Below are 25,417 nucleotides of genomic sequence, written 5' to 3'. Positions count from 1 at the left end.
AAACAGATGTTTACTCCATAGGCTTCACTAGTTAATACATATCTACTTACATAAGGCTAGTCTCAAACTCATCGAACCCAGGCTACCTTTGCCTCCAGATTTGAGAGATTAAAGGGGTTTGCCACTGTTCTACTTACAGATTTATTTTTATTAATGACTTGTTCTCTTTGTTTTGGTGTTTTCCCTGAATATATGAATGTGCACCACATGTATGCCAAGAAAGTGCCCAAGAAGGTCAGAAGTAGGCTTCAGATTTCAAAAAACTGGAGTCACGTCATCAAGTAGGTGCTGGGAATAGAAGATTAACAGGTGCTCATTATTGGGCAGCTAACTCCACAGCACCGATCCCACACCTGATTTCATCTTGAGCAAGCATGCTGGCCTGATCCTTCCTGGCACATTATCTGTTTTCTGTCTGCTAAGGGTAGCATCTCTCTCAGACCCACCGTTTTCTGATTGTGTTTGGCTCTGTTAAGAAGTGGGGCCAATTATAAGGCTCAGGCTCTCCTTCTCTTAACAATATGGCTGAGGATGGCCTTGAATTGATCCTCTTGCTTCCAACTTTTGAATTGTGATGTTCTAGGCATGGCCATATTGTTTGCTGCATGTGGTGCTGGAGAGAGGACTTCCTGTATGCTGGATAACTCTTTACAAACTGAATACACACCCAGAATCCTGGGACAATGTTAATGGAATCAAGCCTTGCCCCGTCCTCTAACTTTTGTGTAGGTATTACTGAAGTTTATTGCAAAAGCATCTAATTCAGTCCTTGAGCTCCAGAACATATTCCTGACTATTAAAAAATTGTTTTTCTCAAATCAAGTGACAGTAATATCTATGAATTATTTTTTTGTCTATTATCAGCAACAGACTAAACACTGTTCTGAGGCAAATCAGACTGATTTAATCATATGAACAACATTCACCCAGGTACAGTGATTCAAAACAGTAGTACTAGCAGGAAAAAGGATGCTGAGGCAGGAGGATTGCTAGAACTTAGATTTATAAAACCATAGCTTCAGAGCAAGACACAGACCTGTCATATCAAACTCAAAACTACATAATAATTAAGCAAATGAAGGAAAAATATCACAAATTAAGTGATGTGATGTTAATTAATAAGTGAAATGTTTGAGGGGTGGGGCAATATGGAGATATACTCACAATGAGCTCTGAATCAATCCGTGTAATGGATGTTATGAATACAATTTAAAGGGTGGAGTTTAAAGATCTAATTCAATTCCAGTTTGTGTTTGGAGGCATGGCTGCAACAGGGAGGAGTAGGCAGAGAATTTTATAAAGGCTTCAGTGGAGACATAGATAATATTCAGAGACCTGGAGCCTGGATAGCTGCCTGGTTTGTCTGAGACTCAGAGACCGATCTGCAGTGCTTACAATAGGCATGTCATGATTTTCCCTTCAGTCATGCAGTTTGAAGTAGAGAAATTTAGACTCCAGGATAGGATTCCAAATTTTAATTTCCATCTCTTTAGAAGAACACATTGAAGATGTTGGCTTTCATTCCAAATAAAGTTTTAGCCTCATCACCAATATATTTCTATGATAGCATATATATTTCATTGGTGTTCTCCATATAATTTTTTGAGACAAGTATGCTCTATGTTGTTAACCATGTGAGTCTTGGTAAGGTAGAAATCAGATCATTATGACTAACATGTTCCCTCCTGTTTCCTTTCACTGAAGTAATTGTCTTTATTTGTTTTTGTGAGACCCTTACTCACATTGTAGACCATGCATCTTTGATCTCCTTCCATTCCCAATAGCTAGAATGAAACTTGCGTGTTACTCATGTGTCTTTGCATCATTTAAACAAAGTTTTCTTTTTTGGATATGATATGCTTTTGCGACCCAGGAATGCCTGAAAATTGTAGAAACTCATTGTCATCAACCTGCTTATGGGAATTCAATACTGATCCTCAACACAGGATGTATTTGTTTGTTTTATTGTATGTTAGCTTGTTTGGTTTGGTTTTATTGATTTTGTTGGTTGGTTGCTTTGTTTTTTTTTCTTATTTTACGTTTTTTCTTTTTCTTTATTAATAAATTTAATATTCCTTAAATTCTTTATTTACAGTACAGTCCTTATCCCAATCCTGGTCTGAGCTCTTATTGTTCCTCATCCCATAACTCCTCGCCATTTTTTTCCTTTTTTTTATTGACCATTTTATTAATTTCTCATTTTCGGGGATGTTTTCTTTAGTTCCATTTCAAATTTTATCCATCCCCTTTCCCAGTTTTCATCCCTCCAGGAAACACCCTATCATATCCTCCCTCCCCCTGCTTCTATGAGGGTGTTCCTCTACCCAGCCACCCACTCCCACCTCCTTGCCATTGATTCCCCAGAGGCCATCCTCTGCTACATATGCAGCTGGAGTTTTCTCCCTTCCAGTTTTCACCTCCACACCCCCTTCCATTCTCTTCCCCTTTACCTCTAAGAGGGTGTACCCTACCCACTCACTCCAGTCTCATCCCCACTAGCATCCCCCTTAACTGGGGAAACAAGCCTCCAAAGGACAAAGGGTTCCTCTCACATTGATGCAAGATAAAGCAATCCTTTGTTACATATGTATCACGAACCATAGACCAATTCATGTATACACTTTGGCTGGTGACTTAATCCCTGGGAAATCTGAGGAGTCCAGTCAGTTGATGTTGTTTGCTTCCTAAGGGTTACAATCCCTTTCAGCTCCTTTAGTCCTTCCAGATCTACTTCATTAGGGTCCCCAAGGTCAATCCATTAGCTGGATGTGAGTGTCTGCAATTGCCTTAGATAGATGCTGACATAGCCCCTCAGAGGACAGCCATATCTTGGCATCAGCAACAGTCTTGGGGTTTCCTGTCTGCTAATTGAATGGATCCCAAGATCCCAGTCTCTGGATGGCCTTTCTTTCAATCTCTGCTCCATTTTTTGTAACTATTTTTCATTTAGACAGGAACAATTCAGGGTTAAATTTTTATGTTTTGTTTTGTTTTGATTTTCGAGAGAGGGTTTTTTTCCAATTTTTTTAAATTAGGTATTTACTTCATTTACATTTCAAATACTATCCTAAAAGTCCTCTATACCCTCCCTCCACCCTGTTCCCCTACCCACACACTCCCACTGCTTGGAACTGGTGTTTCCCCAGTACTGGGGCATATAAAGTTTTCAAGATCAAGAGGCCTCTCTTCCCAATGATGGCCAACTAGGCCATCTTCTGATACATATGCAGCTAGAGACAAAAGTTCTGGGGGCACTGGTTAGTTCATATTGTTGTTCCACCTATAGGATTGCAGACACCTTCAGCTCCTTGGATACTTCCTCTAGCTCCTCCATTGGTGGCCCTATGTTCCATCCAATAGCTGACTGTGAGAATCCAATTCTGTGTTTGTCAGGCACTCGAATAGCCTCACAAGAGACAGCTATATCATGGTCCTTTCAGCAAAATCTTGCTGGCGTATGCAATAGTGTCTGCGTTTGGTGTCTGATTATGGGATGGACCCCCAGGTGGGGCAGTCACTGGATGGTCCATCCTTTCATCTCAGCTCCATAACTCCTTCCATGGGTGTTTTGTTCCCAATTCTAAGAAGGGGCAAAGTATCCACACTTTGGTCGTTGTTCTTCTTGAGTTTCATGTGTTTCACAAATTGTGTCTTGGGTATTCTAAGTTTCTGGGCTAATATCCACTTACCACTGAGTACATATCACGTGAGTTATTTGTGATTGTGTTACCTCACTCTGGATGATGCCCTCCAGATCCATCCATTTGACTAGGAATTTCATAAATTTATTGTTTTTAATAGCTGAGTATTCCGTTCTGTAAATATACTACATATTCTGTATCCATTCTTCTATTGAGGGACATCTGGGTTCTTTCCAGCTTCTGGCTATTATAAATAAAGTTGCTATGAACATAGTGGAGCATGTGTTCTTATTGCTAGTTGGAACATCTTCTGGATATATGCGCAGGAGGGGTATTACTGGATCCTCCGATAGTACTATGTCCAATTTTCTGAGGAACCACCAGACTGATTTCCAGAGTGGTTGTACAAGTTTGCAATCCCACCAACAATGGAGGAGTGTTCCTCTTTCTCCACATCCTTTCCAGCATCTACTGTCACATGAATTTTTTACCTTAGCCGTTCTGACTGTTGTGACGTGGCATCTCAGGTTTGTTTTGATTTGCTATTCCCTGATGATTAAGGATGCTGAGCATTTTTTCAAGAGATGGGGTTTCTCTGTATAGCCCTGGCTGTCCTGGAACTCACTTTGTAGACTAGGCTGGCTTCGAACTCAGAAACCCACCTGCCTCTGCCTCTCAAGTGCTGGGATTAAAGGTGTGTGCCACCACTGCCCAGCTCAGGGTTAAAATTTCGAGATGGCTGACTGGCTGCTTCGCTCAACTGAGAGCCATGCCTATGCACTGAGGGTAGTCTCTTAAGGTTCTATCTCTCCTTTGCTCCTTATTTCAGCTAGGGACATGTTGGGAACAAAAAAAATTGGGGGGGGGGCAGAGGAAGGCCCTGGGAGGAGGGGGAAGGGAAAAGGGGCCCATATCTGGCCAGAGTTCCTGTACTCTGGGCAGGTGGACGCAGGCACTGGAGGGCTGATGGACACTTTCCACTTGGCCCTGGGTGAGCATAGCTTCTGTCCCAGTTAGCAGGGGATGGAGAAGGGGCAGCCCCTGATCTGAGAACCCCAAGGCCACACCCTGTAGCCCCAGGGTTAGGAGAGCGAGGAATAAGGGAAGAGGTTCCCAACACTGACCAGAGTGCACAGTGGATCTTGATGGAGCAGAGACTCTCTCTGGTTTAAGAGCTTTATTATAGAAATGCAGGGAGAGAGAAGGGAGAGAGAGAGAGAGAGAGAGAGAGCAAGCAAGAGAGAGAGAGAGGAGAGAAAGAGGGAGAGAGAAGAGGAGAGAAGACAAAGAGAGGGGAGAGAGAGGGTGAGAATGAAGGGTAAGAAGTAAGAGCATAAGAGTAAGAGAGAGTGAGTTGTGGGCTGAACACCTCTTTTATGGTCTTTACTGTTGCTAGGTAACTGTGTAGGAGTTGAGCATGAAGGTCAGAAGCTTGGGCCATTGTCTATGTCACTACTGACCATGCTTCTCTTGTGGGGGCTGTGGTGGGCGGTAACTTAGGGAGGGGTCAGAGTTCCAGGACCATGAGGGAATGCCTAACATGTCATGAAGGTGAATTATGACCATCGGGGTTCAGACCTCAGCTCAACTGGATACTAGCCTGCAATTTCCCACAGTGACATCCTCATTGAGTCCTGTGAGTCTCTCCCATTTTTCTATCTACCTTTCATTCACTTGCTTTTTTTTTTCTTTTTTTATTGTTTTTTATTAGGTATTTTCCTCATTTACATTTCCAATGCTATCCCAAAAGTCCCCCATACCCTCTCTCGCACTCCCCTTACCATCCACTCCCACTTTTTGAACCTGGCGTTCCCCTGTAATGGGGCATATAAAGTTTGTCCAATGGGCCTCTCTTTCCAGTGATGGCCGACTAGGCCATGTTTTGATACATATGCAGCTAGAGACAAGAGCTCCAGGGTACTGGTTAGTTTATAATGTTGTTCCACCTATAGTGTTGCAAATCCCTTTAGCTCCTTGGGTACTTTCTCTAGCTCCTCCATTGGGGGCCCTGTAATCCATCCAATAGCTGACTGTGAGCATCCACTTATGTGTTTGCTAGGCCCGGCATAGTCTCACAAGAGACAGCTATATCAGGGTCATTTCCACAAAATCTTGCTAGTGTATACAATGGTGTCAGCCTTTGCAGGCTGATTATGGGATGGGTCCCTGGATATGGCAGTCTCAAGATGGTCCATTCTTTTGTCTCAGCTCCAATCTTTGTCTCTGTAACTCCTTCCATGGGTGTTTTGTTCCCAATTCTAATAAGGGGCAAAGTGTCCACACTTTGGTCTTTCTTCTTCTTGAGTTTCATGTATTTTGCAAATTGTAACTTATATCTTGGGTATTCTAAGTTTCTGGGATAATATCCATATATCAGTGAGTACATATCATTTGAGTTCTTTTGTGATTGGGTTACCTCACTCAGGATAATGCCATCCAGGTCCAACCATTTGCCTAGGAATTTCATAAATTCATTCTTTTTAATAGCTGAGTAGTAGTCCATTGTGTAAATGTACCACAATTTTTTTATCCATTCCTCTGTTGAGGGACATCTGGGTTATTTCCAGTTCGGGCTATTATAAATAGGTCTGCTATGAACATAGTGGAGCATGTGTCTTTCTTGCTAGTTGGAATATCTTCTGCCGAGAGATTAATTCATCAGATGAACACAGATTCTGACTCTTCTCTTAAGTATCATTCTGAAGACTAAAATTCCTCTTGTGCTTAAAATTCAGCTGGGAATGAATGCTCCCAGAAGAACTCTTTTCCTGCTACTCTCTGGGCCTGCTACCCAACAGGAGGCTAGAGATTAACCTCAGCTTTACTATTTACATTTAAATAAAGTACCTGGACTTTCCCAAAAGAATTTCTGCTTTCCTACTTTCTCACTGTTGAGATTTTGTGTTTCAAGCAGGTTAATCAACATTCTCCAGCCAGATCAGCAGATGTACATCCCCGCCCCCTAGAGCGCACAGGTGGCAGCTGTTACTTCAGTCCCAGGACATTCCAGCACGTGGCTTTCAGTCTAAGTTAAAAATTAGGTTTACCAAGAGGGCTAGAAAAGTAGATATTTCTAATATTAATAGAGATTAGTTTTTATTTTGATAGATGGGTTTAGTCCCTTAGCTGACCTCTGGCTTTTCACCCTTGCTGTTACTGCAAGGTGTCCTTAGTTCCTCAGGCTGTGGAAAATACAGGGATGAGGAGAAACGACTTCCAGCTCCTATTTTAGCCACAAATCGTGGTGTTACTAATAACATAATTCTTGCCTAGGCCTTGCTAAATCTGAGGTTGATAATTCTCCTTTAGGAGCTACACAGTACTCAGAACTGTGCATACTATTTCGTAATCATACGAATATAGTATGGGTATCGCTTGGTGCAGAGAACTACTGCAGGGACAAGTCCAGCTTGACCATTTCTGATTTTCCTGTGGGTTATACCCGGTTTAAAAAGGAGGTTGATATCTAATAAACAAAAAATATCTATGGCTCTGCCTCCCCTCCCCAAAACATACCAAGAGCCACAGGTGTGGGTCGTGACAGCACCCATGGGAGGAATCCTGTCAATGTCCACCCAAGCCAAGGTTAAAAGCCCACTCATCTATGGATGAGAAAATCTTTTGATCACCTCAGTTAAGCGTTGCCTTATTTAACTTAATTAATGGGGGGAGAGAGGTTGGAGACCATACTGTCTTCACTGCCTCCCACCCCAATATAAAAAGCCAATTGGCCTTGTACTATGGAGCCGGTCATACACCTCCTCCCTGTTTCCCGCCTGTCATCCAAAAGTGTGGAGGAATATCAACTAAGTGTTATTCTTAATAAAGTGTATTTCAAATTTGTTCAGCCAAACTTAGCCAGGGTTCCAACGCCTTGCTTAAAATTCAACTAGGAAGTTACCTATTCAGTACTAATTAGCATTATAAAGTCAGAGCCTACAGCTCCAGGCTTTTCTGTTAGTTATTTACTAGGATAGAAAGGACAGTCTTAGCCAGATACAGTTTACCATAAAAAAAGTTAGGGAATCCCACTAAGACAGGTTTTTTTCTTTAGCCCTAAAATTCAGGCAAAACTACAGAGCATAAATAAATTTTTTGCCTTAGGCCATCTTTTTCTTTTTTTTCTTTTTTTGTTAACAAAAGGGAGGAGATGTAGTCTCCCCTCCCCCAGCCTGAAACCTGTTTGCTCAGGGGTGGAGCTTCCCATTCAATTGTTCTGCCATGCCCACTGCTGGAACCTGCCTCTTTGCTGTTTGGAGCCGTGCACGTGGTCACCCTGCTATTGGACTCCAAGATTAATTGTGGAGAATCGGGCCCCCTTCCCCTGCTTTATAATTGCATGCAGAACAGTAAAATTGAGCTTTGATCAGAATGCCTGTCTTAGCTGCATTTCTTTATCTTGCCACCTAGCCCCTCTTCTCTTCCAGGTTTCCAAAATGCCTTTCCAGGCTAGAACCCATGTTGTGATCTACTGGCCGGACAGAACAGATATATACCCAAGGGAGGTATTGCAGGTTCCTCCTGCAGTACTATGTCCAATTTTCTGAGGAACCACCAGACTAACTTTCAGAGTGGTTATACAAGCTTGTAATCCCACCAACAATGGGGGAGTGTTCCTCTTTCTCCACATCCTTGCCAGCATCTGCTGTTACCTGAAATTTTTATGTTAGCTGTTCTGACTGGTGTGAGATGGAATCTCGGGGTTGTTTTGACTTGCATTTCTCTGATGATTAAGGATACTGCTCATTTTTTCAGGTGTTTCTCAGCCATTCGGTATTCCACAGGTGAGAATTCTTTGTTTAGCTCTGTACCCCATTTTTAATGGGATTATTTGATTTTCTGGAGTCCACCCTCTTCAGTTCTTTATATATATTGGATATTAGCCCCCTATCTGATTTAGGATAGGTAAAGATCCTTTCCCAATCTGTTGGTGGCCTTTTTGTCTTATTGACAGTGTCTTTTGCCTTACAGAAGCTTTGCAGTTTCATGGCGTCCCATTTGTTGACTCTTGATCTTACAGCACAAGCCATTGCTCTTCTATTCAGGAATTTTTCCCCTGTGCCAATATCTTCGAGGCTTTTCCCCACTTTTTCCTCTATAAGTTTCAGCGTCTCTGGTTTTATGTGGAGCTCCTTGATCCACTTAGATTTGACCTTAGTACAAGGAGATAGGAATAATCAATTCACATTCTTCTAAATGATAACCACCAGTTGTGCCAGCACCATTTGTTGAAAAGGCTGTCTTTTTTTCACTGGATGGTTTTATCTCCTTCGTCAAAAATCAAGTGACCATAGGTGTGTGGGTTCATTTCTGGGTCTTCAATTCTATTCCATTGGTCTACCTGTCTGTCACTATACCAGTACCATGCAGTTTTTATCACAATTGCTCTGTAGTACAGCTTTAGGTCAGGCACGGTGATTCCACCAGATATTCTTTTATCCTTGAGAAGAGTTTTTGCTATCCTAGGTTTTTTGTATTTCAGATGAATTTTCAGATTGCTTTTTCTAATTCATTGAAGAATTGAGTTGGAATTTTGATGGGGATTGCAATGAATCTGTAGATTGCTTTTGGCAAGATAGCCATTTTTACAATGTTGATCCTGCCAATCCATGAGCATGGGAAATGTTTCCATCCTCTGAGATCTTCTTTAATTTCTTTCCTCAGAGACTTGAAGTACTTATCATACAGACCTTTCACTTCCTTAGTTAGAGTCACACCAAGGTATTTTTTATTATTTGTGACTATTGAGAAGGGTGTTGTTTCCCTAATTTCTTTCTCAGCCTGCTTATTCTTTGTGTAGAGAAAGGCCATTGACTTGTTTGAGTTAATTTTATATCCAGCTACTTCATTGAAGCTTTTTATCAGGTTTAGGAGTTCTCTGGCAGAATTTTTGGGGTCACTTATATATACTATCATGTCATCTGCAAAAAGTGATATTTTGACTTCTTCTTTTCCAATTTGTATCCCGTTGATCTCCTTTTGTTGTTGAATTGCTTTGGCTAGGACTTCAAGTACAAAGTTGAATAGGTAGGGAGAAAGTGGGCAGACTTGTCTAATCCCTGATGTTAGTGGGATTGCTTTCAGCTTCTCCCCATTTACTTTAATGTTGGCAACTGGTTTGCTGTAGATTGCTTTTGTCATGTTTAGGTATGGGCCTTGAATTCCTGATCTTTCCAAGAGTTTTATCATGAATGGGTGTTGGATTTTGTCAAATGCTTTCTCATCGTCTAAGGAGATGATTATGTGTTTTTTGTCTTTGAGTTTGTTTATATAATGGATTAAGTTGATGGATTTATGTATATTAAACCATCCCTGCATCCGTGGAAATAAAATCTACTTGGTCAGGATGGATGATTGTTTTAAAGTGTTCTTGGGTTCGGTTAGCTCGAATTTTATTGAGTATTTTTGCATCGATATTCATAACAGAAATTGGTCTGAAGTTCTCTATCTGGTCTGATAGAATTCTGCCCTAAACCCATCTGGTCCTGGGCTTTTTTTGTTTGGGAGACGATTAATGACTACTGCTAAATTTTTAGGGGATATAGGACTGTTTAGATCATTAACTTGATCCTGGTTTAACTTTGGTACCTGGTATCTGTCTAAAATTTGTCCATTTCATCCAGGTTTTCCTGTTTTGTTGAGTATAGCCTTTTATAAACAGATCTGATGTGTTTTTGATTTTTTCAGGATTTGTTGTTATGTCTCCCTTTTCATTTCTGATTTTGTTAATTAGGATGCTGTCCCTGTGCCCTCTCATTAGTCTGGGTAAGGGTTTATCTATCTTGTTGATTTTCTCAAAGAACCAGCTCCTTGTTTGGTTGATTTTTTGAATAGTTCTTCTTGTTTCCACTTGGTTGATTTCGCCCCTGAATTTGATTAATTCCTGTCATCTACACCTTTGTGGTGAATTTCCTTCCTTTTTCTCTAGAGCTTTTAGGTGTGTTGTCAAGCTGCCAGTGTGTACTCTCTCTAGTTTCATTTCGGAGGCACTCAGAGCTATGAGTTTTCCTCTCAGAAATGCTTTTATTCTGTCCCATAACATGGGGTATGTATGGGCTTCATTTTCATTAAACTCTAAAAAGTCTTTAATTTCTTTCTTTATTCCTTCCTTGACAAAGGTATCATTGAGAAGAGTGTTGTTCAGTTTCCACGTGAATGTTGGCTTTCTATTATTTATGTTGTTATTGAAGATCAGCCTTAGTCCATGGTGATCTAACAGGATGCTTGGGACAATTTCAATGTTTTTGTATCTTTTGAGGCCTTTTTTATGACCAATTATATGATCAATTTTGGAGAAGGTACCATGAGGTGCTGAGAAGAAAGTATATCCTTTTGTTTTAGGAAAAAATGTGCTGTAGATATCTGTTAAATCCATTTGTTTCACCACTTCTGTTAGTTTCACTGTGTCCCTGTTTAGTTTCTGTTTCCACGATCTTTCCATTGATGAAAGTGGTGTGTTGAAGTCTCCCACTATTATTGAGTGAGGTGCAATGTGTGTTTGAGCTTTACTAAAGTTTCTTTAATGAATGTGGCTGCCCTTGCATTTGGAGCATAGATACTCAGAATTGAGAGTTCTCCTTGGAAGACTTTACATTTGATGAGTATGAAGTGTCCTTCCTTGTCTTTTTTGATAACTTTGGGTTGGAAATTGATTTTATTAGATATTAGAATGCCTATTCCAGATTGTTTCTTCAGACCATTTGCTTGGAAAATTGTTTTCTAGCCTTTTATTCTGAGGTAGTGTCTGTCTTTTTCCCTCAGATGGGTTTCCTGTAGGCAGGAAAATGTTGGGTCCTTTTTGTGTAGCCAGTCTGTTACTCTATGTTTTTTATTGGGAAATTGAGTTCATTGATATTAAGATGTATTAAGGTAAAGTAATTGTTGCTTACTATTATTTTTGTTGTTAGAGTTGGAATTCTGTTCTTGTGTCTTTCTTTTTTACGTTTGTTGAAGGATTACTTTCTTGCTTTATGTAGGGCGTGGTTTCTGTCCTTGTATTTTTTTTCTGTTATTATCCTTTGAAGGGCTGGATTCGTGGAAAGATAATGTGTGAATTTGGTTTTTTCCTGGAATACTTTGATTTCTCCATCTATGGTAATTGAGAGTTTGGCTGGGTATAGTAGCCTGGGCTGGCATTTGTGTTCGCTTAGTGTCTGTATAACATCTGTCCAGCATCTTCTGGCTTTCATAGTCTCTGGTGAAAAGTCTGGTGTAATTTTGTTAGGCCTGCCTTTATATGTTACTTGGCCTTTTTCCCTTACAGCTTTTAATATTCTATGTTTATTTAGTGCATTTGTTGTTCTGATTATTATGTGTCGGGAGGAATTTCTTTTCTGGTCCAGTCTATTTGGAGGTCTGTAGACTTCTTTTATGTTCATGAGCGTGTCTTTTTTAGATTTGGGAAATTTTCTCCTATTATTTTGTTGAAGATATTTGCTGGCCCTTTAAGTTGAAAATCTTCATTCTCATATACTCCTATTATCTGTAGGTTTGGTGTTCTCATTGTGTCCCGGATTTTCTGGATATTTCGATTTAGGATTCTTTTGCATTTTGCATTTTCTTTGGTTGTTGTGCAGATGTTCTCTATGGAATCTTCTGCACATAAGATTCTCTCTTCCATCTCTTGTATTCTGTTGCTGATGCTCTCATCCATGATTCCTGATTTCTTTCCTAGGGTTTCTATCTCCAGTGTTGCCTCATTTTGTGTTTTCTTTATTGTGTCTACTTCCCTTTTTAGGTCTAGTATGGTTTTGTTCATTTCCATCACCTGTTTGGATGTGTTTTCCTGTTTTTCTTCAAGGACTTCTACCAGTTTGGTTGTGTTTTCCTGTTTTTCTTTAAGGACTTGTAACTCTTTAGCATATTCTCCTGCAGTACTTTAACTGAGCTATTAAAGTTCTTCTTGGTGTCCTCTACCATCATCATGAGATATGCTTTTAAATCCAGGTCTAGCTTTTCAGGTGTGTTGGGGTGCCCAGGGCTGGACAAGTTGGGAGTGCTGCGTTTTGATGTTGGTGATTGGTCTTGGTTTCTGTTAGTAAGATTCTTACGTTTGCCTTTCTTCATCTGGTATTCTCTGGACATATTTGTTATAGTTGTCTCTGGTTAGAGCTTGTTGATGTCGTGATTCTGTTAGCCCTCATCAGCAGACCTGGGAGACTAGCTCTCTCCTGAGTTTCAGTAGTCAGAGCACTCTCTGCAGGCAAGCTCTCCTTTTATAGGGAAGGTGCCCAGATATCTGGCGTTTGAACCTGCCTACTGGCAGAAGTTGTGTTCTACTCACCAGAAGTCCTAAGATCAAGTAGAGAGTCCTCTAGTGACCTTGGGGGTGTCCGCTGACTTCATGCCTAAGGTGACCAGGTCCTGGCGCCAAAAGGAAGGAACTTGTGACCCTGGTCAGGCCGCATTTTCTGTTTCCCTAATTAATGCTGTCTCAGGTCCAGCGCTATTAGATTGGAACAGAACTTGTGTTCCATTCACCAGGGGGTCCTAAGATACTGTAGAGAGTCCTCTGGGGACCTTGGGGTTGTCTGCCAACTCTGCGCCCCCTTGAATATTTTTTATGCAGAGCACATCACTGAATTGGAGTTGAATTGAACCCTGTTAGAGTTGGCATATTTTGTTCACTACTTTGGGCAGCTGTGAAATCTTTGAAAAGTCTTCCTGGTATCCCTTCCTGGTATCACCTTTCCTATTTTCAATAGAACAAGAGTCAGAGAAGCCAAGTGTATCAACAAGTTTACTTCTCAGTTCTTCTTATTCAACTGTCTCCAGCAACTTTTCATGTTCTGCGTCCATTTTTTCATATCCCAGATGAATCAGGTCCTACGGTAGGCCATAATGGAGAGCTGGTTCAGCTATCAGAGCAAGTCTGTCTGTCTTATCATAAGGATTAGTGGTACATGATGCCAGCCAGCCACTAGGAACAAACATTTAGAGACCAATAAGAATCAGAAAGTTATGTCTTGTTTCTATGTACACTGAGATAAACAAGGGAAATTTTACAAGGTAAATCAGTGTCTCAGATGAGAACTCCTGATGGAGAGAAGCGATTGGGTGTAAATAGTAGGTTAGAGCTAGTAAAAATTAGTTGTAATTGAAATCATTCCCACAGAATCAAATGGAAAGGGAAGAGAAAGGGGAGACTGTAGTGAGGAGTAAGGGTACTCATTGGCACATTGTGAACATGGGTTATATGGTCTGAACTATGAGAGTAGCCTTCTATATTTACCCAGTTTCCATGAGTGAAATATTTTGAGCCCAAGTAGCACTGAGTGCATGGGATAGGAGGTAGAGCTTGGGCTGTAAATGAGAGCAAGCATGACTGCAGTGGGAATGAAAGTATGCAGATTCAGTGAACACACAGCAAATATTGGGATCCTGTCAAAAATTTCATGGGATGGAAATTTCTTCTGAGTGCTTTCTGGGCTTAAGGAATGAATTGATTTTTAGCTTGAGAGTGAGGACAGGAGATGAATTGTGGGGTTGAATGGACTGAACAGGTTCCAATAGAAAGTATCATAAATGATGTCCTTGATCATTTAGTCAAACTGAACTTGGGGCACGCACCTGGTTCTTTCTACTCAGTATATCCCTGCCAAACCTCTACAAGACCATTTGACTGAACTAACTCTCTGTCTCCTTTAACCCTAGGTTCCTTGTGACACCCTTGAAGACCCTCTCCATTAGTTACTCCCTAATTTCACAGAGAGACCTGGATTCCTTCTCCTGCTGTCAGATCCTCTTTCAGCTAAAACATCTGGGATTGAGAGGTGTGGTTTTACTGGATTTTGATCTTATGGCTCTGAGGTGTCTCCTCATGAAAGTGGTAAGCACTCTTGAGACTCTGGATTTGCAAGGATGTAGGGTGAATGACTCCCAGGTCAATGCCCTCCTACCTGGATTCAAACAATGCACTCAGATCTCCAATGTCAACTTCTACAACAGTGATTTCTCCATGCCCATTGTCTTAGTCAGGGTTTCTATTCCTGCACAAACATCATGACCAAGAAACAAGTTGGGGAGGAAAGGGTTTATTCGGCTTACACTTCCATGCTGCTGTTCATCACCAAAGGAAGTCAGGACTGGAACTCAAACAGGTCAGGGAGCAGGAGCTGATGCAGAGGCCATGGAGGGATGTTCTTTACTGGCTTGCCTCACCTGGCTTGCTCAGCCTGCTTTCTTATAGAACCAAGACTACCAGCCCTGAGATGGTCCCACCCACAAGGGGCCTTTCCCCCTTGATCACTAATTGAGAAAATGCCTTACAGTTGGATCTCATGGAGGCATTTCCTCAACTGTAGCTCCTTTCTCTGTGATAACTCCAGCTGTGTCAAGTTGACACAAAACTAGCCAGTACACCCATCCTGAAGGACCTTTCGCATCAACAGCCAACTGGACCAAGATGAATGTGAAACAATACACTGCCCCTCTGGAGTGCTATGATGTATTGGCTCAGGAGCCCATAGATACACTCAGGGCAAAAAGGCAGCCCAAGAAGAGTTCATTTGTTACAGATATATGCCATACATGTGGTGAGTGCTGTGTCTAACACCAGGTGTTCAGACGTTGTTGTTGTTGTTGGCAGCAAATTGGGAAATATGAGTTCTGGATTTGAATAAACAATAGGCTTGATATACATCTTTCATCTGGGGACCTAGGAGCCCATGGTTTCTGATACTGCTCAGATGGTTGGAAACATAAGGATGTACAGTGACTGGTGTCTTGGAGACTGAGCTTGACATGGAGGAACAGTTGGAAGGGTGGAGGGAACAGGGGCCAATTGGAGTCAGAAACACAGTTTGGCATTGATACCTGGCTTCTCCCCAGACAAACTAACTAGATGCTTAGTTCTATACTTATAAACCTGGATGTTCTCTCTGTGTGGTCTTTGACTGTTACCAACCTCACTATCTGGTTCAGAGTCAGAAAGGTTAGATGGGCCCAGGAATGGAAAACACTGGTATTTCATGGGAAGAAAAAGTCTGTTTGAAATTGGAAATGTAGTGACAGACAAGTAGACCAATGGAACAGAATTGAAGACCCAGAGATGAATCCACACACCTATGGTCACTTGATCTTTGTCAAGGGAGCTAAAACCATCCAGTGGAAAAAAGACAGCCTTTTCAACAAATGGTACTGGCACAACTGGCAGTTATCATGTAGAAGAATGCAAATTGATCCGTTTCTATCTCCTTGTACTAAGGTCAAATCTAAGTGGATTAAGGAACTCCACATAAAACCGGACACACTGAAACTTATAGAGGAGAAAGTAGGGAAAAGCCTCGAAGATATGGGTACAGGGGAAAAATTCCTGAATAGAACAACAATGGCTTGTGCTGTAAGATCAAGAATCGATAAATGGGACCTCATAAAATTGCAAAGCTTCTGCAAATCAAAAGACAACATCAATAAGACAAAAAGGCCACCAACAGATTGGGAAAGGATCTTTACCTATCCCAAATCGGATAGGGGACTAATATCCAATATATATAAAGAACTCCAGAAGGTCAAATAACCCCATGAAAAATGGGGCTCAGAGCTGAACAAAGAATTCTCACCTGAGGAATATCGAATGGCAGAGAAGCACCTGAAAAAATGTTCAACATCCTTAATCATCAGGGAAATACAGATCAAAACAACACTGAGATTCCACTTCACTCCAGTCAGAATGGCTAAGATCAAAAACTCAGGTGACAGCAGATGCTGGCGAGGATGTGGAGAAAGGGGAATACTCCTCTATTTTTGGTGGGATTGCAAGCTTGTACATCTACTCTGGAAATCAGTCTGACCATTCCTCAGAAAATTGGACATAGTACTACAGGAGAATCCCACAATACCTCTCCTGGACATATATCCAGAAAATGTCCCAACTGGTAAGAAGAACACATGCTCCACTATGTTCATAGCAGCCTTGTTTATAATAGCCAGAAGCTGGAAAGAACCCAGATGCCCCTCAACAGATGAATGGATACAGAAAATGTGGTACATTTACACAATGGAATACTACTCAGCTATTAAAAAATGAATTTATGAAATTCCTAGGCAAATGGATGGACCTGGACGGTATCATCCTGAGTGAAGTAACCCAATCACAAAGGAACTCGCACAATATGTACTCACTGATAAGTGGATATTAGCCCAGAAACTTAGGATACCCAAGATATAAGATACAACTTGCCAAACACATGAAATTCAAGAAGAACGAAGACCAAAATGTGGACCCTTTACCCTTTCTTAGAAATGGGAACAAAACACCCATGGAAGGAGTTACAGAGACAAAATTTGGAGCTGTGAGGAAAGGATGGACCATCTAGTGATTGCCTTATGCAGGGATCCATCCCATAATCAGCTTCCAAATGCTGACACCATTGCATACACTAGCAAGATTTTGCTGAAAGGACCCAGATATAGCTCTCTTGTGAGACTATGCCGGGGCCTAGCAAACACAGTAGTGGATGATCACAGTCAGCTATTGGATGGGTGACACGGCCTCCAATGGAGGAGCTAGAGAAATTACCCAAGGAGCTAAAGGGAACTGCAACCCTATAGTTGGAACAACAATATGAACTAACCAGTACTCGGGAGCTCTTGTCTTTAGCTGCATATGTATCAAAAGATGGCCTAGTCGGCCATCACTGCAAAGAGAGGTCCATTGGACTTGCAAACTTTATATGCCCCAGTACAAGGGAATGCCAGGGCCAAAAAGGGGGAATGGGTGGGTAGGGGATTGGGGGGTGGGTATGGGGGACCTTTGGGATAGCATTGAAAATGTAAACGAGGAAAATACCTAATTTTAAAAAAAAAAGAGTATTGTTGTGGAAAGAACACACACACAAAAAAAAAGAAATTGGAAATGTATAAAATGAAACTTTTCTTGACACTTATTTCCCTTGTACTTTGCCTGGGTTACATGTACAACCCTCCTGGGTGGCTGATCAGTTATGTGCACAAAATATTTAAACAATTTGAGCTACATAGTCACACCTCCTATGAAGGAAGATTAAAAGGATCACAATTAATATCTAGTACATTCAGATTTCAAGGCACCTTGGACTCAACCGAGATGCCTAAAGGAAAGAAGACAACATAGGGCAAAGTAAACAGGATTTCCAGTCTGGCTTTGTAATCTTGATCTTTTTATCATGCTTTAATGAAGTGACTACTGGAACCTCTTTATCCATCCATTATGCCACATGTCTCTAAAGCCTTATTCCAGTGGACTCCAAAACTCTATGACACACCAATATTTTATATAAAGGTATCCCATAATATGCAGGTCTCTCCACTACATAAAGCATGTACTTTACAAAACAAATGTACTTTAATTCTTCAGTTGTAATAAAAAAAAGAACAAAAGAAAAAAGACTCCCTCTGCCAAGTCATTATACCCCTTTTCTGTATAGTAAACCATCAATAAAATAATTTGTTACTCTGCATTTATTGAACACTTAGAATATGAGTTCTTCATTTACACATCATTGTTACTGTCTGAATTGAATAAAGTATCTAAATTTAAGGACTCTGCTACAAATGCCCTCTGGAGTGAAGTTAAAATGTACACATTGATGCCAGGCCTTTCACAATCTTTGGAAGATGGATAAAGTTATCAGCTAAGGTGGGACCCATATGGACATTTAGGCTGGCCTAAGGTAAAGAAGAAGAAAGACCAAACAACAAATCTCTCTTACACTCCTTCTTTCTGTCTTCCCTTGCAACCTGTCTTCCTATCTCAACAGTTCCCTGACCTTGTTCCTTAGGACTCACCTGAGATTTCCCCACATTTAACGTGCATTTGTATTCTTAAAATAAACAAGGCATAGATGGAGAGAGACTCTTCATTGGTGGAGAGCACACGCTGCTTTTGCAGAGGAGCAAAGTTCTGTTTCAGAGCTAATAATCAGGTGTCTGTCCAATGGAACTCAGGCTTCAGGTGATAGGACCCTCTTTTCTGGCCTCTGTGAATGCCCCCTTTCACATACACAAACCCACATAATATACATGTAGCTATACACCTAGTCAAAGAAGTTCTTAAAGAAAAAAGGACTCAGTTTCACAAAGTAATAAAGAAAATGGCCCAATTAATTAAAACTTGGATGGTGATCATCAACAGTTGTGTGGCTCTGTGAAGAGAGCATGTGAACTTACAGGTGTGTCCATTGAGCTCAGCTGGAGAGCAATAGGGTAGGGTGCTTTGGGCTCCAGAGTTTGAGCTCCTAAACTATGGATGAGTAGAGGAAATTAGGAATTTGTCAATGTACAACATTTATTTCTGTATGCATTTTATGTTTATTCCTGTTCTATTACTATGTAAGCTGGCATGACAGAAAAAGGCATCAGAACCCTGTATAGATGGTTATCAGCTACCAGGTAATTGTCTAGAATTGAACTCAGGTTGTCTGAAAGAGCAACCAACCAAGACTCTTACTTACTGAGCCATCATCTCTCCAGGCCTATGTTTGAAAAGGGAAAAAAAGCACTCACAGATACAGATTCACAAGGAAGCAGGTATCTATGTTGCAGGAAAGCTTACCAGTTTGGCATTATATTTAATTAATTACATTTCAAATATTTGGTGACCTTGTGCATGTTGATGGTGTGTTTGTTTGTTTGTTTGTTTGTTTTTAGATAATCACTGTGTAGATATATCAAAGTAATACCAATGTCCTAAGTCAATCCAAGAAATCTCTGGATGTGTTTTACTTTGTAAAGTGTTTTTCTATCCATTCACTGGATCTGTGAACCCCATTAACAGGATGTAATAATACATAAGAGTTATCTCCACACCCTGTAGGTTGAGACTGCAGAGGAGAAATTCTATGTCATTCTATCTACTTATCTAAATAACTAATATCAAAATCCACAAAACTTCCTCCTGACATGGAGCTAGAATCCCTTAGCACTTTCCTTCCGGTCTCTCTTGACTTCATCTTATCCCTGCTCAGGAATGGAATAAAAGCTGTGACAAATAAGTAAATAAAATTCAAAAGAATAAAAAACCTGAACAATTTTTATAGTATAAACTTTAAGCATATACTGATAAGAGAGGAGAAAGAAACAATGTGCAGAGGGGGGAGATAAGGAACTAAAATAAATATAACCCTACCTATTTATATCTGTAGGATGATGTCTGACTGAACAACATTGTGTGTGTATAATTTGCATATGCTAATTATCAGTTATAAGTACATACTAACTATAGCAACCAAGCTTCACACCAATCCTCACAACTTTATCATATACCAAAACTTTTGCATATTTAATCATTATTTAGTTTAATTATAAGTAGCTCATGAATACATAGGTTGCTAACATATTTCAGGGAGAACACATTTCTATTCAGTTTGCAGTTGACAAAGTTTAAATGTTAAACATGTCTAGCTCCCTATTTATCATTTCTGTTTATTTTCACTCATTCATTTATGCACTTTACCATTTGATCACATCCTGCCTTCCCTTTCCTCCTAGGCCTACCCTTCGACCCTTTCTCATCATTTCCTCCTCCCATTCTCCCAAGAGAAGGAAAGGTATTCACTATGCAACCCCATCAGCTACCACACCACCCTGGCAAACCAAGTTGCATCAGGAACAAATACATCCTCTCCTACTGTGGCCAAACAAGGCAGCCCCACTAGGTTCCCATAGATTCCAATAGAAGGCAGCAAAGTTCAATAAGAGACAACCCCCCATCTACTTGTTAGGTGACACACATTAAGACCAAGCTTCACATCTGCTCCACATTTGTAGGGGCCCTAGGTCTGGACCATGCATGCTTTTTGGTTGGTGGCTCAATCTCTATGAATGCCCAAAGGGTCCAGGTGACTTGGCTCTCTAGGTCTCCTTCTGGTATACTTGACCCATCTGGCTCCCTCAATCCTTCCTCTGACTATATCAAAAGATTCCCTGAATTCTGCCTAATATTTGGCTGTGCATGTCCATCTGTTGCCATCACTTGCTGTATGAATCCTCACATGATGTTTATGCTAGGCTTCTGTCCTGAAGTGCAACCAAGTATCATCAAGAGTGTCAGGGTTTGGCTCTCCTCTATGAGGTAGGTCTCAAGTTTGTGCACTCATTGGTTGGTTATTCCTTCAATCTCAGCTCCATCTTTATCCCTGTATATCTTGTAGGCAGGGACATTTTTGGATGGAAGGTTTTGTGGGTAGGTTGTTGTCCCCCTCCTTCCACTGGAAATCCTGCCTGGCTACAGGAAGTGGCCATTTCAGTCTCCTTATTCCTAGCTCCTTGAGTCTCACCCAGGGTAACTCCCATATCCTCCCAGGAGCTTGACCCACCCCAGGTCTCTGCTTGTCCCTGAGATTCCCCCACATGGACTGCTTTTAGCTATCCTTGAAGACTCTTTTTCACTTTCTCTTCTACTAGATTCAGTGTGTCTTGATTTATGTTGAGATCCTTAATCCACTTGGACTTGAGCTTTGTTCAAGGTGACAAATGTGGGTCTATTTTCATTCTTCTACAAACAAACAGCCAGTTAGACCAGCATCATTTATTGAAGATGCTTTCTTTATTCCATTGTATATTTTTGGTGTTTTTGTCAAAGACCAAATGACCATAAGTGTGAGCTTTTATTTCTGGGTCTTCAATTCTATTCTATTGTTCAACATGTCTGTCTCTCTACCAATACTGTGCAGTTTTTATCACCATTGCTTTGTAGTAAAGCTTCATGTCAGGGATGGTGATTCCCCCAGCTGCTCTTCTACTGTTAAGAATTGTTTTCACTATTCTGGGATTTTTTCCTTTCCAGACAAATTTGAGAATTGCTCTTTCTATGTCTTTGAAGAATTGTGTTGGGATTTTGATGGGGATTACATTGAATCTATAGATTGCCTTTGGCAGAATGGCCATTTTTACTATGTTAATTCTATCAATCTATGAGCATAGGAGCCATGAGTCCCATGATGTGTAGTCTTTAGTTGGTGGTTTAGTTCCTGGGAACTCTGGGGATAATGGTTAGTTCATAATGTTGTTCCTCCTATGGTGCTGCAAAACCTGTCAGCTCCTTGGGTCCTTTCTGTAGGTCATTCATTGGGGATCCTGTGCTCAGCCAATGGTAGACTGTGAGTATCCACATCTGTATTTGTCAGATACTGGTAGAACAACTGCTCTGAGTGCAGCAGGTCCTCTAGGATAGATTGGGATATGGAGTCTTCACAGAGCAGACCAACTAGAAGTCTGCCACAGCAGGAAGGATCAGGTAGAAGGGGTGGAATGGATGGAAGAAAGGAGAGCAGTATTCGGGGATGGGGGTGGGGGGTGGTTGATGGGTTCCAAGTCTACCAGGCTCCCAGCAGCAGCTCCAAGACTCTGAATGCAGTGGTTGCTCTAGGATGGACCAGGATATGGAGTCTACTCGGGAGCAGACCAACAAAAGTTTAACCCAGCAGCAAGTACCTTGCTAATTCTTTTTTTTTCTTTTTCTTTTTTTTTTTTAATATTTTTTTATTACGTATTTTCCTCAATTACATTTCCAATACTATCCCAAAAGTCCCCCATACCCTCCCTCCAACTTCCCTACCCACCCATTCCCATTTTTTGGCCCTGGCATTCCCCTGTACTGGAGCATATAAAGTTTGCATGTCCAATGGGGCTCTTTCCAGTGATGGCCCACTAGGCCATCCTTTGATACACATGCAGCTAGAGTCAAGAGCTCCTGGGTACTGGTTAGTTCATAATGTTGTTGCACCTACAGGGTTGCAGATCTCTTTAGCTCCTTGGATACTTTCTCTAGCTCCTCCATTGGGGGCCCTGTGCTCCATCCAATAGCTGACTGTGAGCATCCACTTATGTGTTTGCTAGGCCCCAGCCTAGTCTCACAAGAGACAGCTATATCAGGGTCCTTGCAGCAAATGCTTACTAGTGTATGCGATGGTGTCACCGTTTGGAGGCTAATTATGGGATGGATCCCTGGATATTGCAGTCTCTAGATGGTCTATCCTTTTGTCTCAGCTCCAAACTTTGTCTCTGTAACTCCTTCCATGGGTGATTGTTTCCATTTCTAAGAAGGGGCAAAGTGTCCACATTTTGGTCTTCGTTCTTCTTCAGTTTCATGTGTTTTGCAAATTGTATCTTATTTTTAAATTAGATATTTTCTTTATATACATTTGAAATGCTACCCCGAAAGTTCCCCCCACCCTGCTCCCCTACCCACCCACTCCTGCTTCTTGGCCCTGGCATTTCCCTGTACTGGGGTATATAAAGTTTGCAATACCAAGGGGCCTCTCTTCCCAGTGATGGCCGACTAGGCTATCTTCTGCTACATATGCAGCTAGAGGTATGAGCTCTGGGGGTACTGGTTAGTTCATATTGTTGTTCCCACCTATAGGGTTGCAGACCCCTTCAGCTTCTTGGATGCTTTCTCTAGCTTCTCCATTGGGGACCCTGTGTTTGATATTATAGATGAATGTGAGCATCCACTTCTGTATTTGCCAGGCACTCATATGAGACAGCTATAACAGGGTCCCTTCAGCAAAATCTTTCTGACATATGCAATAGTGTCTGGGCTTGGTGGCTGACTATGGGATGGATCCCCAGGCGGGGTAGTCTCTGGATAGTCCATTCTTTCATCTTAGCTCCAAACTTTATCTCTGTTACTCCTTTCATGGATATTTTGTTCCCTATTCTAAGGAGGAATGAATTATCCACAAATTGTTCTTCATTCTTCTTGATTTTCTTGTGTTTTGCAAATTGAATCTTGGCTGTTCTATGTTTCTAGGCTAATATCCATTTATAAGTGAGTGCATATCTAATGACTTCTTTTGTGATTGGGTTATCTCACTAAGGATGATATCCTCCAGATAATTCCATTTGTCCAAGAATTTCATAAATCCATTTTGTTAATAGCTGAGTAGTACTCAATTGGAACTTAGTGCTATGAATTTGCCTCTTAACACTGCTTTCATTGTATCCTTTAGGTTTCGGTATGTTCTGCCTTCATCTTCATTGAATTTTACAATGTCTTTAATATATTTCTTCTCTGACCCATTGAGTAATCATTGAGTAGAGGGTTGTTAGTTTCCAGGAATTTGTTGGCTTTCTGTTGTTTATACTGCTGTTGAAATCCAGTTTGATCCATTTTGGTCTGTTAAGATACAGGTAATTATTTCAGTTTTCATGTATCTCTTAAGGTTTTCTTGGTAAGCAACTACATGGCCACTTTTGGAGAAGGTTCCATGGGGTGCTGAGAAGGTATATTCTTTCTTGTTTGGGTGAAATGTTCTAAAGGTATCTGTTAAGTCCCTTTGATTCATAACTTCTGCTTGTTTCATTATTTCTGATTTTTTTGCTTAGGTTCTGCCTCGATAATCTGTCTTTTGGTTAAAGCAAGGTGTTGAAGTCTCCCACTACCAATGTATGATATTGGAAGTGTGATTTAAGCATTAGTAATCTTTTACAAATATGTGTTCCCTGGCATTTGTGGAACTATTCATAATTGAGACATTCTTATAGTGGATTTTTATATTTTTTGAATATGAAGTGTCCTTCCATAATGTACATTGAAAGTCAAAATATATTATGATGGCTACACTGACTTGCTTCTTGGTCTTTTTGCTTAGAAAATCTTTTTCCTGCCCTTTACTTTAAGGTAATGTCTATCTTTGTTGTTGAATTCTGTTTCTTTTATGAAGCAAATTCAGGGTCTTGTTTTCACATCCATTCTGTTAGTCTGTGTCTTTGGACTGGAAAATTGAGCCCATTGATGTTGAGAGATATTGATGAGCAATAAGTGATGATTCCTGTTTTGATGTTGGTTATGAGTCTGTGTGCGTGCGTGTGTGTGTGTGTGTGTGTGTGTGTGTGTGTGTGTGTGTGTGTGTGTGTGTGTTTGTGTGTGTGTGTGTGTGTTTCCAGTTTGGGTTTGCTAGTATGGGATTATTTCATTTGTTGTGTGGAGTTAACTTACTTGAGTGGAGTTTTCCTTCTAGTATCTCCTATGGGGCTGTATTTGGTGATGGACATGGTTTAAATTTGTTTTGTCATGGACAATCTTGTTTTCTCCATATATAGTGATGTAAAGTTTTACCTGGGTATAGTAGTCTGGGCCATCTATCTGTGGTCCCTTAGAGTCTGCACCAGGACCTTCTGGATTTTAAACTCTCTTTTGAGAAGTTGGGTGTAATTCTAATAAGTATCCCTTTATATATTACTTGGCCTTTTCCCCTTGCAGCTTTTGATATAATTTTTGTTTGTTACATTTAGTGTCTTAATTATTATGTGGCAGGAGGATTTTTTTGGTCCAATCTATTTGGTGTTGTTTAAGCTTTTTGTATGTTTATAAGCAACTCTACCATTAGGTTAGGAAATTTTTCTTTTATTATTTTGTTGAAATTATTTTCTGTATCTTTGGAGCTAAGAATCTTCTTCTTCTATTTCTATTGTTCTTAGGTTTGGTCTTTTTATAGTGTTCCAAATTTCCTGGATGTTGTGCATCAGAACCTCCTTCGATTTAACATTTTCTTTGACTGATGTATCAAATACTTCTATTTTATCTTTGACACCTGAAATTTTCTTTTCTATGTCTTGTATTATGTTAAAGATGCTTGTGTATGTGGTGTCTCTTCTCTTACCTAGGTTTGTAATCCCTAAGATTGCCTCTGTTTGTATTTTCTTCAGTGGTTTCTCTTCTATTTTCATGTCTTGAACTGTTTTATGTGTTTCCTTCACCTGTTTGATTATATTTCTTGTGTTTGGTTAACGGATTTATTCATTTTCTCTTTAAAGGTGTCTATCATCTTCAAAAAATTGAGTATAAGATCATT

The 25,417-nt window shown here is 40.6% G+C and overlaps 1 protein-coding gene across 1 annotated transcript in view; it reads left to right on the top strand.

The window, feature by feature from the left end:
- The first annotated feature begins 5,109 nt into the window (after nt 1–5,109).
- The window catches only part of LOC102634529 (PRAME family member 8-like), a 43,112-nt gene continuing 22,804 nt past the window's right edge, over nt 5,110–25,417 (top strand). Inside the window, exons 1-2 of the mRNA XM_017318911.1 lie at nt 5,110–5,277; nt 14,295–14,469. The gene's annotated coding sequence lies outside the window, so the exon portion shown is untranslated. The remainder of the gene's footprint in view (nt 5,278–14,294; nt 14,470–25,417) is intronic.

This window comes from Mus musculus, assembly GCF_000001635.26.
Source record: "Mus musculus strain C57BL/6J chromosome 5 unlocalized genomic contig, GRCm38.p6 C57BL/6J MMCHR5_RANDOM_CTG1".
Taxonomy (NCBI): domain Eukaryota; kingdom Metazoa; phylum Chordata; class Mammalia; order Rodentia; family Muridae; genus Mus; species Mus musculus.
The sequence above is the reverse complement of the archived record's forward strand: the minus strand, read 5'-3'. Positions and strand labels throughout refer to the sequence as shown.